This window comes from Pseudophryne corroboree, chromosome 2 (genome assembly GCF_028390025.1).
Source record: "Pseudophryne corroboree isolate aPseCor3 chromosome 2, aPseCor3.hap2, whole genome shotgun sequence".
NCBI classification, from domain to species: domain Eukaryota; kingdom Metazoa; phylum Chordata; class Amphibia; order Anura; family Myobatrachidae; genus Pseudophryne; species Pseudophryne corroboree.
The window spans coordinates 1,043,287,415-1,043,314,089 of record NC_086445.1 but is presented as its reverse complement, the minus strand read 5'-3'; the positions used below and the strand labels follow the sequence as shown (position 1 = coordinate 1,043,314,089).

The 26,675-nt window shown below is 48.1% G+C and overlaps 1 protein-coding gene across 9 annotated transcripts in view; it reads left to right on the top strand.

Moving 5' to 3' along the window:
* Window positions 1–26,675, top strand: part of STXBP5L (syntaxin binding protein 5L) — a 619,515-nt gene that overhangs the window by 77,616 nt on the left and 515,224 nt on the right. The gene's annotated exons all lie outside the window — the stretch shown is intronic.

Below are 26,675 nucleotides of genomic sequence, written 5' to 3'. Positions count from 1 at the left end.
ACTTGCGAGTATGCGCACGCACGGCAGAACAAGCACCCGCACGGAGGCCATCTGTGTGGTGTTTGTATGTGACACGTGTGACTATAATATTTTCGACTTCGACAGACCTGTCCTGGAACCTGTGCCTACAACTGATCACAGATGTAACATGATTAGTAAATGCCGTAGTTAAAGGACTCAGCAATTCTCACAGAAATAACTTTCTGATATGCAAAATGATGTACCAGAGAAATAACTTCTGGTTAAACAGATCGAGAAAGGTGAATTTCAGGTGCTGTGTTTAATCTTTCTAAATGTTTTGTTGTGTTATTCCTGTTCCTGTTGTGTTATTCCTGTTCCTGTTGTGTTAGTCCTGTTCCTGTTGTGTTAGTCCTGCTTCTGTTGTGCTGGTCCCGTTCCTGTTGTGCTGGTCCCGTTCCTGTTGTGCTGGTCCCGTTCCTGTTGTGCTGGTCCCGTTCCTGTTGTGTTAGTCCTGCTCCTGTTGTGTTGGTCCTGTTCCTGTTGTGTTAGTCCCATTCCTGTTGTGTTAGTCCTGCTCCTGTTGTGTTGGTTTTGTTCCTGTTGTGTTGGTTTTGTTCCTGTTGTGTTAGTCTTGCTCATGTTGTATTAGTCCTGTTCCTGTTGTGTTGGTCCCGTTCCTGTTATGTTAGTACTGCTACTGTTGTGCTGGTCCCATTCCTGTTGTGCTGGTCCCATTCCTGTTGTGTTAGTCCTGTTCCTGTTGTGCTGGTCCCATTCCTGTTGTGCTCGTTCCATTCCTGTTGTGTTGGTCCCGTTCCTTTTGTGTTAGTCCTGCTTCTGTTGTGTTAGTCCTGTTCCTGTTGTGTTAGTCCTGTTCCTGTGGTGTTAGTCCTGTTCCTGTGGTGTTAGTCCTGTTTCTGTTTTGTTAGTCCTGTTCCTGTGGTGTTAGTCCTGCTCCTGTTGTGTTAGTCCTGTTCCTGTGGTGTTAGTCCTGTTCCTGTGGTGTTAGTCCTCTTCTTGTTGTGTTAGTCCCGTTCCTTTTGTGTTAGTCCTGCTCCTGTTGTGTTAGTCCTGTTCCTGTGGTGTTAGTCCTGTTCTTGTTGTGTTAGTCCCGTTCCTTTTGTGTTAGTCCTGCTCCTGTTGTATTAGTTCTGTTTCTGTTTTGTTAGTCCTGTTCCTGTTGTGTTAGTCCTGTTCCTGTGGTTTTAGTCCTGTTCCTGTGGTGTTAGTCCTGTTTCTGTTTTGTTAGTCCTGTTCCTGTGGTGTTAGTCCTGCTCCTGTTGTGTTAGTCCTGTTCCTGTGGTGTTAGTCCTGTTCCTGTGGTGTTAGTCCTGCTCCTGTTGTGTTAGTCCTGTTCCTGTGGTGTTAGTCCTGTTCCTGTGGTGTTAGTCCTGCTCCTGTGGTGTTAGTCCTGCTCCTGTTGTGTTAGTCCTGTTCCTGTTGTGTTAGTCCTGTTCCTGTGGTGTTAGTCCTGCTCCTGTTGTGTTAGTCCTGTTCCTGTTGTGTTAGTCCTGTTCCTGTGGTTTTAGTCCTGTTCCTGTGGTTTTAGTCCTGTTTCTGTTTTGTTAGTCCTGTTCCTGTGGTGTTAGTCCTGCTCCTGTTGTGTTAGTCTTGTTCCTGTGGTGTTAGTCCTGCTCCTGTTGTGTTAGTCCTGTTCCTGTTGTGTTAGTCCTGTTCCTGTGGTGTTAGTCCTGTTCCTGTGGTGTTAGTCCTGTTCCTGTGGTGTTAGTCCTGCTCCTGTTGTGTTAGTCCTGCTCCTGTTGTGTTAGTCTTGTTCCTGTGGTGTTAGTCCTGCTCCTGTTGTGTTAGTCCTGTTCCTGTGGTGTTAGTCCTGTTCCTGTGGTGTTAGTCCTGTTCCTGTGGTGTTAGTCCTGTTCCTGTGGTGTTAGTCCTGCTCCTGTGGTGTTAGTCCTGTTCCTGTGGTGTTAGTCCTGTTCCTGTTGTGTTAGTCCTGCTCCTGTGGTGTTAGTCCTGTTCCTGTTGTGTTAGTCTTGTTCCTGTGGTGTTAGTCCTGCTCCTGTTGTGTTAGTCTTGTTCCTGTGGTGTTAGTCCTGCTCCTGTTGTGTTAGTCTTGTTCCTGTGGTGTTAGTCCTGCTCCTGTTGTGTTAGTCCTGTTCCTGTTGTGTTAGTCCTGTTCCTGTGGTGTTAGTCCTGCTCCTGTTGTGTTAGTCCTGTTCCTGTTGTGTTAGTCCTGTTCCTGTGGTTTTAGTCCTGTTCCTGTGGTGTTAGTCCTGTTTCTGTTTTGTTAGTCCTGTTCCTGTGGTGTTAGTCCTGCTCCTGTTGTGTTAGTCTTGTTCCTGTGGTGTTAGTCCTGCTCCTGTTGTGTTAGTCCTGTTCCTGTTGTGTTAGTCCTGTTCCTGTGGTGTTAGTCCTGTTCCTGTGGTGTTAGTCCTGTTCCTGTTGTGTTAGTCCTGCTCCTGTTGTGTTAGTCCTGCTCCTGTTGTGTTAGTCTTGTTCCTGTGGTGTTAGTCCTGCTCCTGTTGTGTTAGTCCTGTTCCTGTTGTGTTAGTCCTGTTCCTGTGGTGTTAGTCCTGTTCCTGTTGTGTTAGTCCTGTTCCTGTGGTGTTAGTCCTGTTCCTGTGGTGTTAGTCCTGTTCCTGTTGTGTTAGTCCTGCTCCTGTGGTGTTAGTCCTGCTCCTGTTGTGTTAGTCCTGCTCCTGTGGTGTTAGTCCTGCTCCTGTGGTGTTAGTCCTGTTCCTGTGGTGTTAGTCCTGTTCCTGTTGTGTTAGTCCTGTTCCTGTTGTGTTAGTCCTGCTCCTGTGGTGTTAGTCCTGTTCCTGTTGTGTTAGTCTTGTTCCTGTGGTGTTAGTCCTGCTCCTGTTGTGTTAGTCTTGTTCCTGTGGTGTTAGTCCTGCTCCTGTTGTGTTAGTCTTGTTCCTGTGGTGTTAGTCCTGCTCCTGTTGTGTTAGTCCTGTTCCTGTTGTGTTAGTCCTGTTCCTGTGGTGTTAGTCCTGCTCCTGTTGTGTTAGTCCTGTTCCTGTTGTGTTAGTCCTGTTCCTGTGGTTTTAGTCCTGTTCCTGTGGTGTTAGTCCTGTTTCTGTTTTGTTAGTCCTGTTCCTGTGGTGTTAGTCCTGCTCCTGTTGTGTTAGTCTTGTTCCTGTGGTGTTAGTCCTGCTCCTGTTGTGTTAGTCCTGTTCCTGTTGTGTTAGTCCTGTTCCTGTGGTGTTAGTCCTGTTCCTGTGGTGTTAGTCCTGTTCCTGTTGTGTTAGTCCTGCTCCTGTTGTGTTAGTCTTGTTCCTGTGGTGTTAGTCCTGCTCCTGTTGTGTTAGTCCTGTTCCTGTTGTGTTAGTCCTGTTCCTGTGGTGTTAGTCCTGTTCCTGTTGTGTTAGTCCTGTTCCTGTGGTGTTAGTCCTGTTCCTGTGGTGTTAGTCCTGTTCCTGTTGTGTTAGTCCTGCTCCTGTGGTGTTAGTCCTGCTCCTGTTGTGTTAGTCCTGCTCCTGTTGTGTTAGTCCTGCTCCTGTTGTGTTAGTCCTGTTCCTGTGGTGTTAGTCCTGTTCCTACTCCTACCCCACTGAGACAATAATAGTTAAACTCCTAAAATATACAGATTTTATAAACTGACTTTTACAACAATAAATACATTCTAATGAATACGTTGCAGAAATTGTGGATTCTTTCAGCTGAAACCTACACTAAAGCTAAGTACACACTATACAATTATTGGGCCGATTTGCCAGTAATTGGGACATTGGCCTGATTTATTGTATAGTGTGTACGAATGATCGTTTTGGTGTTTCGCAGATGATTCTGGAAAATCTTACACAAGAGCGAGCGATTTTGCAATCTGTCGTCCCAAACCAAAACTCTCAGCCACAAGCTCCCGATATCTCCCAGTGTGCGCATCCTCAATAATCTGCCCACATTTCCCATGTTCCCTGTCACTGTGCCACCCTCCCAGCGGGCGACATATGCACATACAGTGCGATGTGGCAGAAAATTGGTAAATCTTTTAGTGTGCAGCTCAGATATTGGTGCGACAATTATTGGGAAAATCATCCGATTGTCAACCAAAAAGAATCTGACAGTGTGCACCTAGCTTTACACCTTATCATTTCAGTATGGTACTTTTCTTACTGTTCTTTGGTCGGGATGTAATGAAGTCAGAACGCTGACTTTTTTTTTTAAAGGGGCAATCATGATTGCCCCTTTAAAAAAACGTCCCAGTTCAGCTGTCGTCCTGCATGGCCACCAGACTTCATTTCATCCCAGCCGTTGTGCCACTGAAATACCAGTCATATTGCTAGGAGCCGTGTTGCTCTGAGTTGTGACAGCGATGGATAGATGGGTGGGGTGCTGGGCCCAAAAGAAGGTAGTCACCACCTACACAAATCACCAATGGGGGTTGGATACCGGAGTGCCCACACAGCTACGTCACCAGCGTGGGGGTCACAGTGACAGATGGGGCCACTACAGTGTGTGTGCTGGGAGCATTTACATGGTCTACTAAACTTTCCCTAACTGTCCACGGTTTAAGGATATCCACCCTTAAGCACAGGTGACTTAATTAGCCCATCAGTCAGTTTTATCAGGCTATCTGTGCACCAGCATGGATATCCTTAAACCCTGGACTGTTAGGACTGAGGATTGGGGACCCTGCAATACACAAGATGCACGTGACACTAGAGGCCTGGTTCTGTGTCTGACACATCCGTGGCCACCGTTCTGTCCATCCGTGGCAGCCTACTGACTTATGCTGATGCAGGAATCCGCTCAGGTGTACTAAACATCCGTGTGCCCGCATACGTCAGCCTGTCCCGCCCACCGTTCTTACATCCGTAGCCTTCGTCATTCGTTTCTGCACCATGCTGGGTGCAAAATATCCATCTGATACAGACATCACATTGCCATATGCACGCTGCGTACCCTCCCATGAGACGAGCGTTCCCGTGCACTCACCTGGTCACTGCCCAGTTACCGCCCACATACGCTCATGTCACGGATAGTGTACTCCGTGTGTGTTATATAGGGATATATCAGAATGACTCCTTGTATTGCAGATGGAACGTGGCAGATCTGTGCAGTGTATACCTGCTGGACACTCAGAGGCAGGATGTGTTCAGCTTGTGTGTGTCTGGCACAATAGTGGAACGAGCGAGGTCCACCAGCCTCGCCACCGCTGTAAAAGACTGGGGTATCCCTGTAATAGTCAGACATGCTCCCCACGTACCCTGGCTGCACCTGTGCTGCTTCACTGGCCGGCATTGAGCTGTCGACGCTATCCGCGTCAGAGTCGCTGCTTGTCAGTCTTCATGCATCGCCACAAGACTGATAGAGTACACAGTGCAGAGCGGCCTTTACCTGCGGTGTCACCAAGTATCAACCTTGCGTAAGTCTCTACTGGAGAATGGGCTGTAAACAGCCGTCACCGCCTTTAGTATTTCATTAAAAAAATGTCCTACATGATGGAATGAAAGTGGATTTATATTCCATCATCATAATGACGCAGAGAACACACAAGAAGCGCATCGGAGAGGCTTATGTACCAATAACCCAGATGCTGCAAGGGCCTCCAGGCAGTGACGTCACTAGGGGGGGTGCAGGGGGCACCTCGGATAGTGTCACCAAGCAGCGGTGATAGCGGCGAGGGGTGACGCGTCCATGTGCACACCATCCAGAAAAACATTTGCACAGTACTGGGTATATGTTAAAAAAGATTCTCAGCTGCAGATTATTTTTACTGTTCACGTCTGGGACAGTTTTGCTCATTTTCATGGAATGGCCCCATAATACAGAACGTTGTGTTACTCAGGTGTAAGGATTGCCGTTTAAACCCATTATGAATCCATGATGGTAATGTAAAATATAGCAAATAGCATGAATACTTTTCTAGCCCCTGTGACAGCCTGCGCAGCGCTAAGACTCTCTGGGTCTAAGGACTGACAAGCTGGATGTATCCCAGGTGTTCTGTACAGGTGAATGCTCATCCAATCTCACGCACAGCATGTGTGTAGCCAGGGCGTGTGGGGTCCCCTCCTGCAGGTGGAAATTACCGCTGACTATCACAAAACGCCAGCGGGGAAAAGTCATAAGTTGCAGGTTTAAGTTAGCCGGAAATTGCGTCATGGTCCACTCAAAGTCACTAAATATAACAGAAGACTTGGGTAAATTTACTAAGCTCCGTGTTCGTCCAAATTTGCAAACACGGGAGCGTTTGGTCAATTTCTCAATCACAGAGATTATATAAAGACGAAACACGTGAGTGTTGCCACATATAGAAGTTCAAAACACAGGGTGTAATCACAAATACGAACCAATACACCATCAGCCAAACCCTGACGTACTTTTCATAGAAAACAACAGAACACAGAAATTTACCAAGATTTGTGTTTGCAAACTCACCCGTCAATTGGCCAAACTCGCCCCAAAATAGAAGTGTCAACTGCCCACCCCCCCACCAGCCGCGTGTTTGCAAAATCACCCATTATAATTGTATTACTAACGATAGAAAATTTCTCATTTAACATATGAAAACCCATTAAGCATAACTGTTATACTTATTAATAAAAACCAACACCCACGCCGGTGAGCTATCCGCCCGGACAGTATATAACCGAGCCACATACAGTATTACACATAATTATTACTTTGTCACTAATAATACTTCATTAAGGGCCTCTAAAAGAATAAAAATGAGCCATGATTATTTAAAGACTGTTTTATTGGGGTCAATACTGTTTAAAAATAATAATTTGAATTATGCAGACAATAGTATTTTCATGTTAATTGGGGGAATATTAATTAATGATGGAACTAAATATATTGTAAACCTGCGGCAGCATGTATGTACTTCTACCATAATTAATATGGCCTCAGGTAACATCAAGGTATTATTATCTTCATAATTGAAAACGTTCTTATTTTTATCATTGTTGCCCCAACAATAAGTTCATTAAACAATGATGGGCCTAATTCAGCATGGATCATAGACAAAACGCACATCTACGATCCAATACTCTGACATGCGGGGGGACGCCCAGCACAGGGCTAGTCCACCCCGCATGCCGGATCCAGTCCTCCACAAATATGGGAAAGCATCGCACAGCGGCGATGCTTTCGCATATTTAGGGTAGCGTCTGCCTACGCAGCCTAGCTGCAAAGGCAAGCGGCTTCCCGCCATGCTTCGGGTCGCAACGGCTGTGTGTGATGTCACGCAGCCGCCGCTGCCCGCCCCGTAAATGGTCCAGACACGACTGCGTTGTCCGGACCCCCCCCCCCCAATGCTGAGTCGACGCACCCTAAATGCCGACATGACACCCCTCTCCTGCCACGCGAATGCTGCCGCAGCAGCGATCGATACTGAATCGGGCCCTATGTCCCATCGAGATATTTATTATTTTTTCGCGTACACCATAGAGCGCGCCGATGTGATACATAACAGACCAAGAACAAGGAAATAAAGTGGAACTAGGGAAATATAACCCAAGGCCAGCCCCCTGCGGTAAAGTGAGACGACTGTCAGAGTTACAAAGAGTGTGATGTTGTGTACATTAAAGGGTAAAGAAAAAAAACTTTTTATTTAATGGAGGTAGGGGTCCAAACTCCAGTGATGTGGAGTAATCCCCTGTTGGGAGCATACACCAGAATGATTGGGACATAGGAGGTAGGGAAAAGGCAGAGGGGTCAGGTAAGTATCACCCAGTAGTTTTGAACTTAACAGTACGATAGGTCACAGCCCAGTAAAGTGGAGCTGGGGGCAGTAATTCGGGCAAGGATTTGCGTACATTATGAAGTTCCTGGTGGGGGTCTGTTGTTATGCCCAAATTTTGAGGAACAATTTCACTGTAGCCAATAAGAGACTGATTACTGTATATACACAGCAGTTGTGTGCCACATCCTGGCTATAACAGAAGTTTGTTTGGGTTTTTCCATTTGAGGCTTGGCCGCATTGTGTTGGGTTGGGTTAGCGTGTCAGAAGTTCTTTGGCTCCTGTTTCTTGCTGGTTTGGATAATCACATCAACTTACAAGTCATAGTTTGGAATGGTATTTGGTGGAAACCACATATCATGTAGACTTTATCTTATAGTTGTGTTTTTTCACCATTGTATTAATTAATAACTTGCTATGCCCCTGATGTGTTCTTCCCAAGGTCTTGTTTTCAGGCTTGGTTGAATGGTTCTACCACCATGACTGAGACAATACTGTTATACAGTAAGGAAATAGTCCTCGCCCCCCCAGTATAATGCAGGGATTGTGTTTTAATGAAGTATGAGCACAAAGTGAAGATTTTATTGGGTCTTGAATGAAGTTGGATATAATGAAGCCGGAAGGTTGGAGTGAGGAAGTCCATCCGGCATCTTCCTGGCAGATCTGCAAATGAGATGGGGGGGACACTGACCCGTAATACTGTATGTCAAAATAATTTTGATCCAACCAAAATTCAAGGTTGTATGTACATGGTAGTAAATCTTAGAGGAAAGTGGGTGTTCCAAAGTGGAATGAGTGCTGATGGGTGCTGTTCTACTGTAAGTTGTTTCATTTGTCCCATAAGTCCAAAGTGATTGGTAAGAATGGAGTAGACTGAGACTGGTCTAGGGATCCTGGAGAGCCGGTGTAGGAAGCGGATTCCATGAGGGTTTGATAATGCAACACAATTGGAAATACCTGGGGCTGTGTGCCGGAAGGTATGGGATTTAGCTGGGCGGTATAGAATACAAATAGTAGAAGACCCTCATTATTCCTGGGTGACTCAACATTCTACATAAATGAGCAAAATAATGTTTGAAGAGAGTGTAAGAAAGGGCTGAGAATATACCTGGGGAACATTTGGATCAGATACAGGAGCCTAGGTAATATATACAGTGTTTATGCTTATGTGGAATATTGTACCGAAACATGAAATCTCAAGAGGAACCCAGGTAGTTATGTCCCAATATCCGCAAATGGTAGTTTATTTGGTAAATGTGATTGTAATCTTATGCAAGGAGGATTCCTAAGCAACGGACCGTGAGAGGTTGCCCTTGGAAATAAAAATTGAGTTTCAATAGCTGCCATCTGGAGGAGATGATGGACTAGCGCTTCCGATTTGGAATGATGAATTTTATAAGCTGGAACCAAACCGTATAACTCAGGTTGTGTAATAAGATTAGGGAGGGAGGTGTGAGGTGTGATGATAGGAGTACATCATCAGCAACCAATGAGATGTTTCCTGAGTAAAAGGATGTTGAGTAATGTTGGCTGCCAGAGGCTCTATACAAAGAGCAAAATTCATCGGGAAGAGGACGCAACCCCATCGGTCTCCATTACTGAGACTAAATGCAGAGGAGCGCAAGACATTCGTTGTGATTGTGAATGACGGATTCTGCTAAAATTCCTGAATGACTTGGAGGAATTTGCTGAATAAAACAAACGTGTCAAATGTTGGAACTTGAATGACCAAGAGCCTGACAAGGGCCACTCTCCGTCCAGGACACAAATTACTGATGGAAGTTTATTAGGATAGTCTCACTGTCCCTCCAGCCCCACTTGTAGTTCTTCAGCTGCTGGACACCCCACTAGCACTCACTCCCTGCTGTCTTTCTGCACGCTCACTGTCCCTCCAGCCCCACTTGTAGTTCTCCAGCTGCTGGACACTCAGCTAGCACTCACTCCCTGCTGTCATTCTACACACTCACTGTCCCTCCAGCCCCACTTGTAGTTCTTCAGCTGCTGGACACCCAGCTAGCACTCACTCCCTGCTGTCATTCTACACACTCACTGTCCCTCCAGCCCCACTTGTAGTTCTCCAGCTGCTGGACACCCAGCTAGCACTCACTCCCTGCTGTCATTCTGCACACTCACTGTCCCTCCAGCCCCACTTGTAGTTCTCCAGCTGCTGGACACCCAGCTAGCACTCACTCCCTACTGTCATTCTGCACACTCACTGTCCCTCCAGCCCCACTTGTAGTTCTCCAGCTGCTGGACACCCAGCTAGCACTCACTCCCTGCTGTCATTCTGCACACTCACTGACCCTCCTGCCCCACTTGTAGTTCTCCAGCTGCTGGACACCCCGCTAGCACTCACTCCCTGCTGTCATTCTGCACACTCACTGTCCCTCCAGCCCCACTTGTAGTTCTTCAGCTGCTGGACCTTGAGCTAGCACTCACTCCCTGCTGTCATTCTGCACACTCACTGTCCCTCCTGCCCCACTTGTAGTTCTCCAGCTGCTGGACACCCAGCTAGCACTCACTCCCTGCTGTCATTCTGCACACTCGCTGTCCCTCCAGCCCCACTTGTAGCATACCTCCCAACTTTTAGAAGCTGGGAGCAGGGACACTGACCGGAATTAGGGGGCGTGGCTTTGTGGGTAGGGGGCGTGGCTTTGTGGGAAGTGTTACATATGTAGACAAATGCGTCAGTCAGGGCCGGTGCAAGGTTTCTCGACACCCTAGGCAAAACTTCAGCCTGCTGTCCTGCCCCCCCCCCCCCTCCCCCAAACCCCACACCAGTACCCAAATTTCTGCCCCTTACGTGAAAGTGTGGATAAAGAATCTTAGAAAGTCCTAGAAGTTCTACAGCCGCTATCTGCATTAAGTTTAACAAGGATGCAGCTTTCAGAATTATCTTTCATTTTGTGATACGCAACCCCCCCCCCCCCCCTCCCCGCCCAATGGTAGAGCCAGCCCTAGCGTCACTGCCCCATGAATGATATAAGTGTGTGAGGGGGGGTGACATATGGAAGTAGCGGAAATATAGTCGTTTTAGAAGTCCTTGTTTTATTCTTTCAAGGGTGTGCATTGGATCTCTTTTATCCCAGTTTCTAAAACTCTAATGGGCGATAATACTGAAAGATATGAACGATCTCGTTCATTAATGAACGAGATCGTTCATATCCTTCAGTGTGGAGGCACCAACGATGAACGTGTGTGGCCCCGCGCTCGTTCATCGCTGGTGCCCCGTCGCTTGTGCATGCAGGCCAATATGGACGATCTCGTCCATATTTGCCTGCACTGCTATGGAGCTGAGTGACGGGGGGAGTGAAGAAACTTCACTCCCCCCGTCACTGCCCCCCCGCCGCCGGGTTGCCCGTCGGCCGTATCCGCCATCGGGCAGCTCTGCGGCGGATCTGCCAGTGTGTAGGGCCCATAAGATTGTATTTGGTTTGGGTGCGTGTAGTAGGTGTAGAGTCCTCTGGGTGACATCCACCTTGGTTACATTTAGGGTCAGATTCAAGCACTCATGAGTTGCCGACGATGCACTTTCCTCCGTGGGATATTGTCATTGTTTCCCGTGCCCAGGACAAAAGCAACGTGGTCCCTATTGGATGACATCCTGGAGAAATTATATGAAACAGTCGGAAAAAGTTTTATATCTGTGTTTGGGAAATTCTGCAGTGGAGCGTTTGCTGGAATTTCATGTCAAATGTGCAACAGTATCAGAGCCAAATGGTTGTAGACGTTATTTGTTATACTGGAATATTACTGTTTACAACCAGGCAGCTGGTCTTCCCAGAAGACGCCAGAGTACAGGGGGGGCTAATTCAGTAAGGAACACAAAACTGCTAAATCGTAAAAATTGCGAAAATCCGCATAATGCGCATGCACACGTAACGCAACGTTCATGCGTGAAGCAAAAACTACATCAAAAAATGCAACTTCTCAGACGTAGCAAAACTGTGCGTACACTACAAAAACTAGGCGTGTAGGGGCGTACTAAAGGGCTGGTCTCGCAAAAACTACGAGCAGGGGTGTGTTGTGGGCGTATGCTGATGATCGGTAGGCGGAACATACGCATTTTTTTGCAACTGGAAGCACATTTCTGATGTGCAGTTTCTGAGTGACTACAGGTCTACCTTAAAATCTGCACAAGCTGACCTGAGTTGTAGACTGCATGTATACTGCAATCATTGTGTCATTACACGCAGCTGATACACCTCACACTGCTGACCACAATGCACTTCATTCAGCTGCATTGAAACTTCACAACATGTAAGGGAGCATTAAACTATTTAACACATGTATTACTCTAAAGTATATGTGAGTAGTAACCTAATAATTCTTTCAGTTAATAATATTTAATAATAATAATTTTATTTATATAGCGCTCTTTCTCCAATAGGACTCAAGGCGCTTAGTTAATAACAATGCAGGTTTGTCAAGAACACACTTGTTTCCCTACAAACATGTACAATAACCTTTACAAGCACGTTTTTTGGGGGGGTTTGGTTAATGGCTTTTAGTTTAAAAACTGACATTTTTTATGATTTAAAGCAACAAACAATTATTATCTTCAAAAATCTACTCACATACATGTGTAAGTTCCCCCCCCCTTTGACAAAGAAGCATCAGACCCTCCAACATGACCCGCCCCACTAGGTACAAAATGCTCTGTTTCTGGACTTCCCTCTTAATTTATGATTTCCATCACCTGTGTTGAACTAGTTAAATGATAAGAAAGCTGTTTCTTCACAGGTGATGGCAATAATAAATTAAGAGGGAAGTCCAGAAACAGAGCATTTTGTACCTAGTGGGTCGGCTCATGTTGGAGGGTATGAAACATATGTTCATTAACATCACCACAATAATTGTGATTTTGTGGACATTTTAATAATGCACCATTTTATTTTTATATTTTCACATGAAACAATAACATAAGGAATGTTAATAATAACAAAGAAACATTAATGTGTCATGTATGTAAACTTCCAACATAAAAAAACTATTTTTTCCCCCCTTTTTCCGCCTGCGTATGTGGATTCACCAGCGGAAGTAGCTCGTCTTGTTGATCGACGCATCCTGTCAGTAGGCATGGTTGGCTCAATGTTATGTGTGGCTGATGTTAAATTGTGACATCAGAAACCTTTACGCAAAAAATGCGACCAAGTTTTTTCGCAAAAAATGCGGATTTTTAAATCTCATCGCAAAATTAGCAAATTTGACAAGTCCTCCTTTTTTTTGTAACGTTAAATTAGTGTTGCAGATTTTCCATTTGGGCGTGCTTTCGCAATTTTGCAATTGGTCGCAGTTTTTGCTAATTTTTACTTTTTACGATCCTTACTGAATTAGCCCCCGTACCAGGTCCTTGAGAGTCCTTGGCCATAGCTAAAGGTTGGGGATAGGCGGGTACTTAATAATATCTTCCTTCCTTATGGACTCTCTTTCAGTGGGGAAGGTTGCCCTAAGATGGTAAAGTTTGGAGTAGTACACCTGAAATGCTCTTCCTATACCCTCAGTATGATACGACCCTGCCTCGTAGTCATGTATGCGCTGCGTATGGGCTCAGCAGAGTGAGAAGGGGGTTCCTCGCTGTGCATAAGAAGGCAGCATTGCTAGGAAAGGAGGAACATTAGCATCTGGGGAAGATGAGAATTAGGCAGCATGTTCTCAGTAGTTGTCCCCTGTAAGGATTGCTGCTGTCTCTGGTCAGGTGTCTGGGCAGTTTGTATGAATCAGTTTGTGGTAATACTGACAGGGTGGATGAGAGTGAATTACCTGTCCAATGCTTCTAGCATTGCAGGAGATGCCCGTGTTGTTCAGATCTTTCACCCACATTGACACTTCCCTTTGCCATAGACATGGAGGCTTAATGGGAACCTCCGTCTGTAGCAAAGGTGGTTCTTGCAGAGTTCACCTGTGAGAGTTACAGCCGCTATCCTGGCTGATTGGTGCACCGGGATCTATCGCAGAAGATTCGCATCTTATGGCCACAGTATTCAAACTGCTTCATTCTCCGGGGCTCCTGAATTATTTTTTCTTCCACCATGTAATAGTAGAAGCAGGATATAATATCTCATCGTCTATCTACCTGTAGACCACTTGGGCACAGAGCCCTAGGGGCCTTGTCAATTCAAGTTAGCAGTTGGGGTTGGTTTGCTCATTGTATTTTTTGTACCCTCAGTGGGTATGTCTTCTTGCGGGCCACAATGCCCTTGATTATTCCTTCGTGCACTATTGTGCAAGTCTGCCAGGTGTCTGTGTGCGTTTAGGGTCTGAAACTGGCTGTGTGATGGTAGCTTGCATCTGTGCTAGGTCCTAGTCTGAGCTTTGTTTTTGTTCTTCTCAGGTATATAGCCGTGTCTCAGTGTGGCCCATGTCTCAGTATGGCCCGTGACTCAGTGTGGCCCATGTCTCAGTATGGCCCGTGACTCAGTGTGGCCCATGTCTCAGTATGGCCCGTGACTCAGTTTGGCCCTTTCCAGCTTGCAGGGAGTAAAACTGTTTCCCCGACATTGTCTGGATCCTGGTTTCCATAACCTGGGAATAGTTGTCATTAGCTGCGAGTGCGGCATCATTTGCTTAGATTAAAGGGCCCTACACACTGGTCGATACCAGTGAAAGATATGAACGATCTCGTTCATTAATGAGCGAGATATTGTTCATATCTTTCAGTGTGGAGGCACCAACGATGAACGATGCGCGGCCCTGTGCTCGTTAATCGTTGGTGCTGGGTCGCTTGTGCATGCAGGCCAATATAGACGATCTCGTCCATATTAGCATGCAGTGCTATGGAGCCGGGTGACGGGAGGAGTGAAGAAACTTCACTCCACCCCGCCGCCGGGTCGCCCGTCTGCCGTATCGGCGGTCGGGCAGCTTGGCGGCGGGTCGCCCAGTCTGTAGGGCCCATAAGATGGCCCTGCAGGGGTGTCTGCGCTGGTTAGCTGCTGGGGGCGTAGGGTTTATGCCTTATTTGGAGACCTCCCAGGTTTGCCAGATGTATATAAAAAGAAATATACAGTGGAGGCTAGGTATTCTACCAATATTTGTAACTCTTATAAATGTTACTGATTCCTCCCAGGCTGTTCCATAGTCATTTAGTTATTATACAGTATGATTCAGAAACTATGCGCATATATTGGTAGTTCAGATTTAATGTTATATGTATTACTTATGGCTTTTCAGATTGAAATTGATTTGGTGTTTGTGCATCTAATTATACTATTCTATTATATGATGTGTATAGACTGCTCCAATTGCTCTCCATCAGAAGTACTGAATAAGGCTTACCGCTGGGTCAGTGGTTAAATATGACCCTATGGCTTAGAGGTCCTGTACTACGCTACAAGACTGGAAGCTCCGGCTGTTCTGTCTCCCACCTTCTAGCTTACTGTGATATCTTGTTTGATAACATCTAGGTTCAGTGGCGTGTATTGGTGCATAAACACGTTTAGATTGCTGTTCACTTTTATACATGTAATAGTGTCTGAGGCAGCGGGCGGTGTGCACCTTAGGAATTGGGCTGATGGATGGAGGTGGTGTCATGCTTAGTTTCGCCGGCCTGTAAGCTTTCTTATCTTTCTTCTCTTGTTCCTTTTATGTATCACTTAGATCTATAGAGTGTCACGTTAGGGGGTATCCCAATGCATCAGACAATGGTGGTCATTCCGAGTTGTTCGCTCGTTGCCGATTTTCGCTATGCTGCGATTTGTTGCTAAATGCGCATGTGCTAAGTTATTTAACTAAAAACTTAGCAGATTTGCTGGTGTTCGTGCGGCGCTTTTCAGTCGCACTGCTGATCGGTAAATGATTAACAGGAAAGGGGCGTTTCTGGGTGGTAACTGAGCGTTTTCCGGGAGTGTGCTAAAAAACGCAGGTGTGCCAGGTAAAAACGCGGGAGTGTCTGGAGAAACGGGGGAGTGGCTGGGCGAACGCAGGGCGTGTTTGTGACGTCAAACCAGGAACTAAACGGACTGAGGTGATCGCAATCTAGGAGTAGGTCTGGGGCTACTCAGAAACTGCAGGGAATTATTTATTAGCAGTTCTGCTAATCTTTTTCGTTCGCAATTCTGCTAAGCTAAGATACATTCCCAGAGGGCGGCGGCCTAGCGTGTGCAATGCTGCTAAAAGCAGCTAGTGAGCGAACAACTCGGAATGACCACCAATATTTCAATTGGGAGTTATGGATAGATGGAGTCCAGAATGAGTGTCTCAAATATTTAAATAGTATAAGAGAAGAGGAGATGCGTCCCCCAAGGAAATGATGGCTGAGTCAGTAGAGGAAGGAGGGGGTGGGGGTACTGATGCAGGGGAGAGGACCCTGAATCCTATTGCAGATGCAACGTACGTCACTAACAGTGCAGCTATATATACTCTATTCAGTATTCGTTATGTTGCTTCATAGAATATGGTATTACACATGTCCGATCCCTGCCATTGGGAGAAACAAGTCTACCTCAGGATGTCTGAGATGGACAGACCACAGTTTTATCATTAGGTGCACAGATTATTCTGTTATCTATGGGCTAGATCCAATCCTCTGCTCGCTGCGGTTCCGTAATTAGCAGACACTTCGCTATGTCTGTCTGATTCCTATTGTACTGTGTGTCACAGTTGCTGGTGGTCATTATAAGTGGCATAATATGTGTGTGTGTGTGTGTGTGTGTGTGTGTGTACAGTATGTGTGTGTGTACAATATGTGTGTGTGTGTATATGTGTGTGTATGTGTATATGTGTGTGTGTGTATATGTGTGTGTATGTATAGTGGTCAAACAACTGTGCAGTCTTCTTACTTTACTATACATTGGGGGTCATTCCGAGTTGTTCGCTCGCAAGCTGCTTTTAGCAGCTTTGCACACGCTAAGCCGCCGCCTACTGGGAGTGAATCTTCGCATATTAAAATTGCGAACGAAAGATCAGCAGAATTGCGAATAGACACTTCTTAGCAGTTTCTGAGTAGCTCCAGACTTACTCTTCCAGTGCGATCAGTTCAGTGCTTGTCGTTCCTGGTTTGACGTCACAAACACACCCAGCGTTCGCCCAGACACTCCTCCGTTTCTTCAGACACTCCCGCGTTTTTCCCAGAAACGGTAGCGTTTTTTCACACACGCCCATAAAACGGCCAGTTTCCGCCCAGAAACACCCACTTCCTGTCAATCACATTACGATCACCAGAACGAAGAAAATACCTTGTAATGCCGTGAGTAAAATACCTAACTGCATAGCAAATTTACTTGGCGCAGTCGCACTGCGGACATTGCGCATGCGCATTAGCGACTAATCGCTCCGTTGCGAGAAAAAAATACTGAGCGAACAACTCGGAATGACCACCCATGTTTCTTCTATAAATAATGTGTGTGTTCTCCATATTAATAAAAAGCTGATTCTACAGCAAATGGAGTTCTGAAACATTTTGCTCCATGCAGGAGACTATCGCTGTGCTGTGGGTGACACTGTGTAGTAATCCTGCATGGTCTCATCTTCTGGATAACGCAGTGCCAGGAGCAGTGACTGTGCAGGAGACTATCGCTGTGCTGTGGGTGACACTGCGTAGTAATCCTGCATGGTCTCATCTTCTGGATAACGCAGTGCCAGGAGCAGTGACTGTGCAGGAGACTATCACTGTGCTATGACTGACACTGCGTAGTAATCCTGCGTGGTCTCATCTTCTGGATAACGCAGTGCCAGGAGCAGTGACTGTGCAGGAGACTATCGCTGTGCTGTGGGTGACACTGCGTAGTAATCCTGCGTGGTCTCATCTTCTGGATAAGGCAGTGCCAGGAGCAGTGACTGTGCAGGAGACTATCGCTGTGCTGTGGGTGACACTGCGTAGTAATCCTGCATGGTCTCATCTTCTGGATAACGCAGTGCCAGGAGCAGTGACTGTGCAGGAGACTATCGCTGTGCTGTGGGTGACACTGCGTAGTAATCCTGCGTGGTCTCATCTTCTGGATAACGCAGTGCCAGGAGCAGTGACTGTGCAGGAGACTATCGCTGTGCTGTGGGTGACACTGCGTAGTAATCCTGCATGGTCTCATCTTCTGGATAACGCAGTGCCAGGAGCAGTGACTGTGCAGGAGACTATCGCTGTGCTGTGGGTGACACTGCGTAGTAATCCTGCATGGTCTCATCTTCTGGATAACGCAGTGCCAGGAGCAGTGACTGTGCAGGAGACTATCGCTGTGCTGTGGGTGACACTGCGTAGTAATCCTGCATGGTCTCATCTTCTGGATAACGCAGTGCCAGGAGCAGTGACTGTGCAGGAGACTATCGCTGTGCTGTGGGTGACACTGCGTAGTAATCCTGCATGGTCTCATCTTCTGGATAACGCAGTGCCAGGAGCAGTGACTGTGCAGGAGACTATCGCTGTGCTGTGGGTGACACTGCGTAGTAATCCTGCGTGGTCTCATCTTCTGGATAACGCAGTGCCAGGAGCAGTGACTGTGCAGGAGACTATCGCTGTGCTGTGGGTGACACTGCGTAGTAATCCTGCGTGGTCTCATCTTCTGGATAACGCAGTGCCAGGAGCAGTGACTGTGCAGGAGACTATCGCTGTGCTGTGGGTGACACTGCGTAGTAATCCTGCGTGGTCTCATCTTCTGGATAACGCAGTGCCAGGAGCAGTGACTGTGCAGGAGACTATCACTGTGCTATGACTGACACTGCGTAGTAATCCTGCGTGGTCTCATCTTCTGGATAACGCAGTGCCAGGAGCAGTGACTGTGCAGGAGACTATCGCTGTGCTGTGACTGACACTGCGTAGTAATCCTGCATGGTCTCATCTTCTGGATAACGCAGTGCCAGGAGCAGTGACTGTGCAGGAGACTATCGCTGTGCTGTGGGTGACACTGCGTAGTAATCCTGCGTGGTCTCATCTTCTGGATAACGCAGTGCCAGGAGCAGTGACTGTGCAGGAGACTATCGCTGTGCTGTGGGTGACACTGCGTAGTAATCCTACATGGTCTCATCTTCTGGATAACGCAGTGCCAGGAGCAGTGACTGTGCAGGAGACTATCGCTGTGCTGTGGGTGACACTGCGTAGTAATCCTGCGTGGTCTCATCTTCTGGATAACGCAGTGCCAGGAGCAGTGACTGTGCAGGAGACTATCGCTGTGCTGTGGGTGACACTGCGTAGTAATCCTACATGGTCTCATCTTCTGGATAACGCAGTGCCAGGAGCAGTGACTGTGCAGGAGACTATCGCTGTGCTGTGGGTGACACTGTGTAGTAATCCTGCGTGGTCTCATCTTCTGGATAACGCAGTGCCAGGAGCAGTGACTGTGCAGGAGACTATCGCTGTGCTGTGGGTGACACTGCGTAGTAATCCTGCATGGTCTCATCTTCTGGATAACGCAGTGCCAGGAGCAGTGACTGTGCAGGAGACTATCGCTGTGCTGTGGGTGACACTGCGTAGTAATCCTGCGTGGTCTCATCTTCTGGATAACGCAGTGCCAGGAGCAGTGACTGTGCAGGAGACTATCGCTGTGCTGTGGGTGACACTGCGTAGTAATCCTGCATGGTCTCATCTTCTGGATAACGCAGTGCCAGGAGCAGTGACTGTGCAGGAGACTATCGCTGTGCTGTGGGTGACACTGCGTAGTAATCCTGCGTGGTCTCATCTTCTGGATAACGCAGTGCCAGGAGCAGTGACTGTGCAGGAGACTATCGCTGTGCTGTGGGTGACACTGCGTAGTAATCCTGCATGGTCTCATCTTCTGGATAACGCAGTGCCAGGAGCAGTGACTGTGCAGGAGACTATCACTGTGCTATGACTGACACTGCGTAGTAATCCTGCGTGGTCTCATCTTCTGGATAACGCAGTGCCAGGAGCAGTGACTGTGCAGGAGACTATCGCTGTGCTGTGGGTGACACTGCGTAGTAATCCTGCGTGGTCTCATCTTCTGGATAAGGCAGTGCCAGGAGCAGTGACTGTGCAGGAGACTATCGCTGTGCTGTGGGTGACACTGCGTAGTAATCCTGCGTGGTCTCATCTTCTGGATAACGCAGTGCCAGGAGCAGTGACTGTGCAGGAGACTATCGCTGTGCTGTGGGTGACACTGCGTAGTAATCCTGCATGGTCTCATCTTCTGGATAATGCAGTGCCAGGAGCAGTGACTGTGCAGGAGACTATCGCTGTGCTGTGGGTGACACTGCGTAGTAATCCTGCATGGTCTCATCTTCTGGATAACGCAGTGCCAGGAGCAGTGACTGTGCAGGAGACTATCGCTGTGCTGTGGGTGACACTGCGTAGTAATCCTGCATGGTCTCATCTTCTGGATAATGCAGTGCCAGGAGCAGTGACTGTGCAGGAGACTATCGCTGTGCTGTGGGTGACACTGCGTAGTAATCCTGCATGGTCTCATCTTCTGGATAACGCAGTGCCAGGAGCAGTGACTGTGCAGGAGACTATCGCTGTGCTGTGGGTGACACTGTGTAGTAATCCTGCGTGGTCTCATCTTCTGGATAACGCAGTGCCAGGAGCAGTGACTGTGCAGGAGACTATCGCTGTGCTGTGGGTGACACTGCGTAGTAATCCTGCATGGTCTCATCTTCTGGATAACGCAGTGCCAGGAGCAGTGACTGTGCAGGAGACTATCGCTGTGCTGTGGGTGACACTGCGTAGTAATCCTGCGTGGTCTCATCTTCTGGATAAGGCAGTGCCAGGAGCAGTGACTGTGCAGGAGACTATCGCTGTGCTGTGGGTGACACTGCGTAGTAATCCTGCGTGGTCTCATCTTCTGGATAACGCAGTGCCAGGAGCAGTGACTGTGCAGGAGACTATCGCTGTGCTGTGGGTGACACTGCGTAGTAATCCTGCATGGTCTCATCTTCTGGATAATGCAGTGCCAGGAGCAGTGACTGTGCAGGAGACTATCGCTGTGCTGTGGGTGACACTGCGTAGTAATCCTGCGTGGTCTCATCTTCTGGATAACGCAGTGCCAGGAGCAGTGACTGTGCAGGAGACTATCGCTGTGCTGTGGGTGACACTGCGTAGTAATCCTGCATGGTCTCATCTTCTGGATAACGCAGTGCCAGGAGCAGTGACTGTGCAGGAGACTATCGCTGTGCTGTGGGTGACACTGCGTAGTAATCCTGCGTGGTCTCATCTTCTGGATAAGGCAGTGCCAGGAGCAGTGACTGTGCAGGAGACTATCGCTGTGCTGTGGGTGACACTGCGTAGTAATCCTGCGTGGTCTCATCTTCTGGATAAGGCAGTGCCAGGAGCAGTGACTGTGCAGGAGACTATCGCTGTGCTGTGGGTGACACTGCGTAGTAATCCTGCGTGGTCTCATCTTCTGGATAACGCAGTGCCAGGAGCAGTGACTGTGCAGGAGACTATCGCTGTGCTGTGGGTGACACTGCGTAGTAATCCTGCGTGGTCTCATCTTCTGGATAACGCAGTGCCAGGAGCAGTGACTGTGCAGGAGACTATCGCTGTGCTGTGGGTGACACTGCGTAGTAATCCTGCGTGGTCTCATCTTCTGGATAACGCAGTGCCAGGAGCAGTGACTGTGCAGGAGACTATCGCTGTGCTGTGGGTGACACTGCGTAGTAATCCTGCATGGTCTCATCTTCTGGATAACGCAGTGCCAGGAGCAGTGACTGTGCAGGAGACTATCGCTGTGCTGTGGGTGACACTGCGTAGTAATCCTGCGTGGTCTCATCTTCTGGATAACGCAGTGCCAGGAGCAGTGACTGTGCAGGAGACTATCGCTGTGCTGTGGGTGACACTGCGTAGTAATCCTGCGTGGTCTCATCTTCTGGATAACGCAGTGCCAGGAGCAGTGACTGTGCAGGAGACTATCGCTGTGCTGTGGGTGACACTGCGTAGTAATCCTGCATGGTCTCATCTTCTGGATAACGCAGTGCCAGGAGCAGTGACTGTGCAGGAGACTATCGCTGTGCTGTGACTGACACTGCGTAGTAATCCTGCATGGTCTCATCTTCTGGATAAGGCAGTGCCAGGAGCAGTGACTGTGCAGGAGACTATCGCTGTGCTGTGGGTGACACTGCGTAGTAATCCTGCATGGTCTCATCTTCTGGATAACGCAGTGCCAGGAGCAGTGACTGTGCAGGAGACTATCGCTGTGCTGTGGGTGACACTGCGTAGTAATCCTGCGTGGTCTCATCTTCTGGATAACGCAGTGCCAGGAGCAGTGACTGTGCAGGAGACTATCACTGTGCTGTGGGTGACACTGCGTAGTAATCCTGCATGGTCTCATCTTCTGGATAACGCAGTGCCAGGAGCAGTGACTGTGCAGGAGACTATCGCTGTGCTGTGGGTGACACTGCGTAGTAATCCTGCATGGTCTCATCTTCTGGATGACATGGTCAACACATGAAAAAGGTCAACACAAAATGGTCGACATGGGAGAGGTCGACACATAAAAGGGTCGACGTGACATTTTAAAAACTTTTTGGGTGTTGTTGTTTTTTTGTGTAACAGAACCGGTATCCCCAGGATACCGATCATGTTACGCAAAAAACAATACCCAAATTTTTTTGAAATGTCATTGTCGACTTTTTTCATGGGTTGACCTCTCCCGTGTTGACCATTTTAACGTGTCAACCTTTTTCCTGTGTCAGCCATGTCAGTTTCGACCATTAATGGTTGACCTATTGACTGTCAATCTAATCCATGTCGACTTACCATCCGGATAACCAGGTTTGTCTTTTTATAGGTATTGTTTATCACTTGTTTATGTGTGTGTGCTGTGTATATATATATATATATACACACCTAGGCAGTATGGATGGTGTAATGATTAGCATTACTGCCTCAAAGAAAAGCAGTGTGTACATGTGGTAGGGAATATTGGGGGTCATTCCGAGTTGATCGCTAGCTAAAAATGTTCGCTGCGCAACGATTAAATGAAAATGCGGCACTTCTGCGCATGCGGCGCAGTGCGCACGCGCGACCTACATTCACAACGAGCTGAGTAATTTAACACAAGGTCTAGCGACGCTTTTCAGTCGCAATGGCAGCCGCATAATGATTGACAGGAAAGGGGCGTTTCTGGGTGTCAACTGACCGTTTTCAGGGAGTGTTTGAAAAAACGCAGGCGTGCCAGGAAAAACGCAGGCGTGTCTTGGAGAGCGCAGGCGTGGCTGGCCGAACGCAGGGCGTGTTTGTGACGTCCAATCCGGAACTGAACAGTCTGAAGTGATCGCAAGCTAGCAGTAGGTTTGGAGCTGCTCTGAAACTACACAATATTTTTGTAGTCGCTCCGCGATCCTTTCGTTCGCACTTCTGCTAACCTAAAATACACTCCCAGAGGGCGGCGGCATAGCGTTTGCACGGCTGCTAAAAACAGCTAGCGAGCGATCAACTCGGAATGAGGGCCATAGAGTGTAAGCTGCACTGGGGCAGGGACTGATGTGAGTGGCCAAATATTCTCTGTGCAGCGCTGCGGAATATGTGTGCGCTCCAAGGTTCAGAGTGTAGGGGAGAGAAGTAGAGCAGCGGGGTTTGTTGTAGAGGGAAGAGAACCACAAAGGACACCCGCTGGATGTAACAGGGCCTGTGTGTGCACGGGTTGTGTATATGGTATATGACAGCTGCGTTTATACGTTATTATAGTGCAATACAATTACAGAGAGTGGCTGCAGAGCTATGGTTCTTTATGTATCATTGATTAGAGCACACTACCCTGTATGTAACAACATGGAACAGTAAAACCCTCTGCTTCATCATGAAGCTCAGCGAGAGAGGACGGAGACAAATAGAAAAACACTTTACAGTAACTGTCTACACGTTTATGTAGCGCACCCCTCATATATTACTGTAATAACCTCCAGAGGACTCAGCCCAGGGTGAAACATGGAAAATGATGCCATAGGGGTAGGGAAGAGGGCATCAGATGAGGTGGCACCGCCGGTGCAGCCTTGTGCCACCTTACTCACAATGCATGCAGCTGTGCATAAGGACGAGTGTCTGCATTTAGCTCCGCATATGTTCTGCAAGTGTAACTGCAGCGGACTTCCGCCAGCTCCGCACATGTCCCTGTACGTTCATCAGTCTTTACCATATCATGCTGCGGAGATGGTGCATGTCTGTGTGAGGCCTCAGTCCAGATTCTTATATACACTATTATACAGTAGTGTAGTAATGTCTGCTAGCTGTGAGCCATTCCGGATAGACCACACTGTGCATCGTCTGTCTGCAGTGGTTGATAGAGGTTAGCCACCTGGTTGTACCTGGCAGTAGGCTATGCGGTGTGGGGCTATCATAGCATGTCCTGCTCTGTGTTCAGCAGCCACCCTGGCATAGATGATGCTGGGCTGCAATGATTGGGCACACTGCAGGCATTTCACCCAACCTATTTTGTGCATTATTTGGAGGAAATGCTGAGCATTCTGCAAAACAGGCGATTATCACTACACAGAGAGACTATACAGGAACACATTAAGTAACAGCGCCACCTGCTGTCCCCCCAGTGTAAGTTCTCAAGCAATATTAAGCCTGCAGTTGTTGCTGTATTCCAAATTGGACCTTGTCAGTTTCTTTTTTTGATTTTTTTCTGTTGTAATGAGCAGTTGAATTCCCAGATCAGCCAAGTGCACCAATAATTCTTCTAGAACGTGTCTGATTTCCCGTTATGTCCAGTTTCTGTGCTTTTATTTGGAAGATGGGCACGAGTTGGGCATTCTCCCACTGCGCACTTCTGACTCCGAACTGGCTTGGTACAATTATTATATAGATTACTATGACCATAATACACGATCATTAACAAATGTGAGGGCATGAAGTTTCAGCTGTCACTTATCAATTTTTTTTTTAGATATAACCGACCTACAGTATAATTCCCATTGCATAATTCAGTCTCAGAGCTTGTCCTACGGACTCCAGTAACCATCCGCAGATCATCCACGCAGCAGGACACATCTATAAATAAGGCAATTACTTCTGCCCACCTGATATTAGCTTTTGTTCTTAAATGCTACCGTACATGGCAATGCCAGACGTCACGCGTAGATTGTCTTACTGACCAGATAGCTGAATTGTGACATTAAAGTGAATGTCAGAGGATGGACCCCTGTTACACCGGAGCATCTCTCCTGTCATGGGCACAACGGAGCTGTCACAGAGCCCCCTCTCCGGGTAATGTCACACTGTTTAGGCGTCCGGTCACTTTATCGCGCTGCCATTTCCAGGTGATAAGATCCTGACACTCCAGGGCATCAGCGTGACAGCTCCCAGGTGAACCTAATCTCTGCCGTATATGAAGGGGAAGCCTGTATTTCAGACAACAATCACAGATCGCTCTGGTGCTAACCCATTTTAGCAATGTCCCTATAGAATCCTATGTGAATGGCGGCTTGAGTCAATTTGCAAACTAATGTTATCTCAGGCTGGCATTAACTACACCCGGACATTGGGGGCCAGCAGTCCTGGAGAGGCTTTGCTGGAACCCCACCGGACCAATAACTATGCATGAGCAGACGCTCACAGCGCAGGAAGTGTTACGCTGGCGGGGAACAGTAGAAGAGAGGGGGGGGGGGTCTTTGGCATTGAGTGTTACGCTGGTGGGGAGCAGTAGAAGAGAAGGGGGGTCTTTGGCATTGAGTGTTACGCTGGTGGGGAACAGTAGAAGAGGGGGGGGTCTTTGGCATTGAGTGTTACGCTGGTGGGGAACAGTAGAAGAGAAGGGGGTCTTTGGCATTGAGTGCTACGCTGGTGGGGAACAGTAGAAGAGAAGGGGGTCTTTGGCATTGAGTGCTACGCTGGTGGGGAACAGTAGAAGAGAAGGGGGGTCTTTGGCATTGAGTGCTACACTGGTGGGGAACAGTAGAAGAGAAGGGGGTCTTTGGCATTGAGTGTTACGCTGGTGGGGAACAGTAGAAGAGAAGGGGGGTCTTTGGCATTGAGTGTTACGCTGGTGGGGAGCAGTAGAAGAGAAGGGGGGTCTTTGGCATTGAGTGTTACGCTGGTGGGGAACAGTAGAAGAGGGGGGGGTCTTTGGCATTGAGTGTTACGCTGGTGGGGAACAGTAGAAGAGAAGGGGGTCTTTGGCATTGAGTGCTACGCTGGTGGGGAACAGTAGAAGAGAAGGGGGGTCTTTGGCATTGAGTGCTACACTGGTGGGGAACAGTAGAAGAGAAGGGGGTCTTTGGCATTGAGTGTTACGCTGGTGGGGAACAGTAGAAGAGAAGGGGGGGTCTTTGGCATTGAGTGTTACGCTGGTGGGGAACAGTAGAAGAGAGGGGGGGGGGGTCTTTGGCATTGAGTGTTACGCTGGTGGGGAGCAGTAGAAGAGAAGGGGGGTCTTTGGCATTGAGTGTTACGCTGGTGGGGAACAGTAGAAGAGGGGGGGGTCTTTGGCATTGAGTGTTACGCTGGTGGGGAACAGTAGAAGAGAAGGGGGTCTTTGGCATTGAGTGCTACGCTGGTGGGGAACAGTAGAAGAGAAGGGGGGTCTTTGGCATTGAGTGCTACACTGGTGGGGAACAGTAGAAGAGAAGGGGGTCTTTGGCATTGAGTGTTACGCTGGTGGGGAACAGTAGAAGAGAAGGGGGGGTCTTTGGCATTGAGTGTTACGCTGGTGGGGAACAGTAGAAGAGAAGGGGGTCTTTGGCATTGAGTGTTACGCTGGTGGGGAACAGTAGAAGAGAAGGGGGGGTCTTTGGCATTGAGTGTTATGCTGGTGGGGAACAGTAGAAGAGAAGGGGGGTCTTCGGCATTGAGTGATACGCTGGCGGGGAACAGTAGAAGAGAAGGGGGGGTCTTTGGCATTGAGTGTTACGCTGGTGGGGAACAGTAGAAGAGAAGGGGGTCTTTGGCATTGAGTGTTACGCTGGTGGGGAACATTAGAAGAGAAGGGGGGTCTTTGGCATTGAGTGTTACGCTGGTGGAGAACAGTAGAAGAGAAGGGGGTCTTCGGCATTGAGTGATACGCTGGCGGGGAACAGTAGAAGAGAAGGGGGGGTCTTCGGCATTGAGTGATACGCTGTTGGGGAGCAGTAGAAGAGAAGGGGGGTCTTTGGCATTGAGTGTTACGCTGGCGGGGAGCAGTAGAAGAGAAGGGGGGTCTTTGGCATTGTTCCCCAATCGCTCCAGTCTGGTATTGTGTAGATACATCATTAT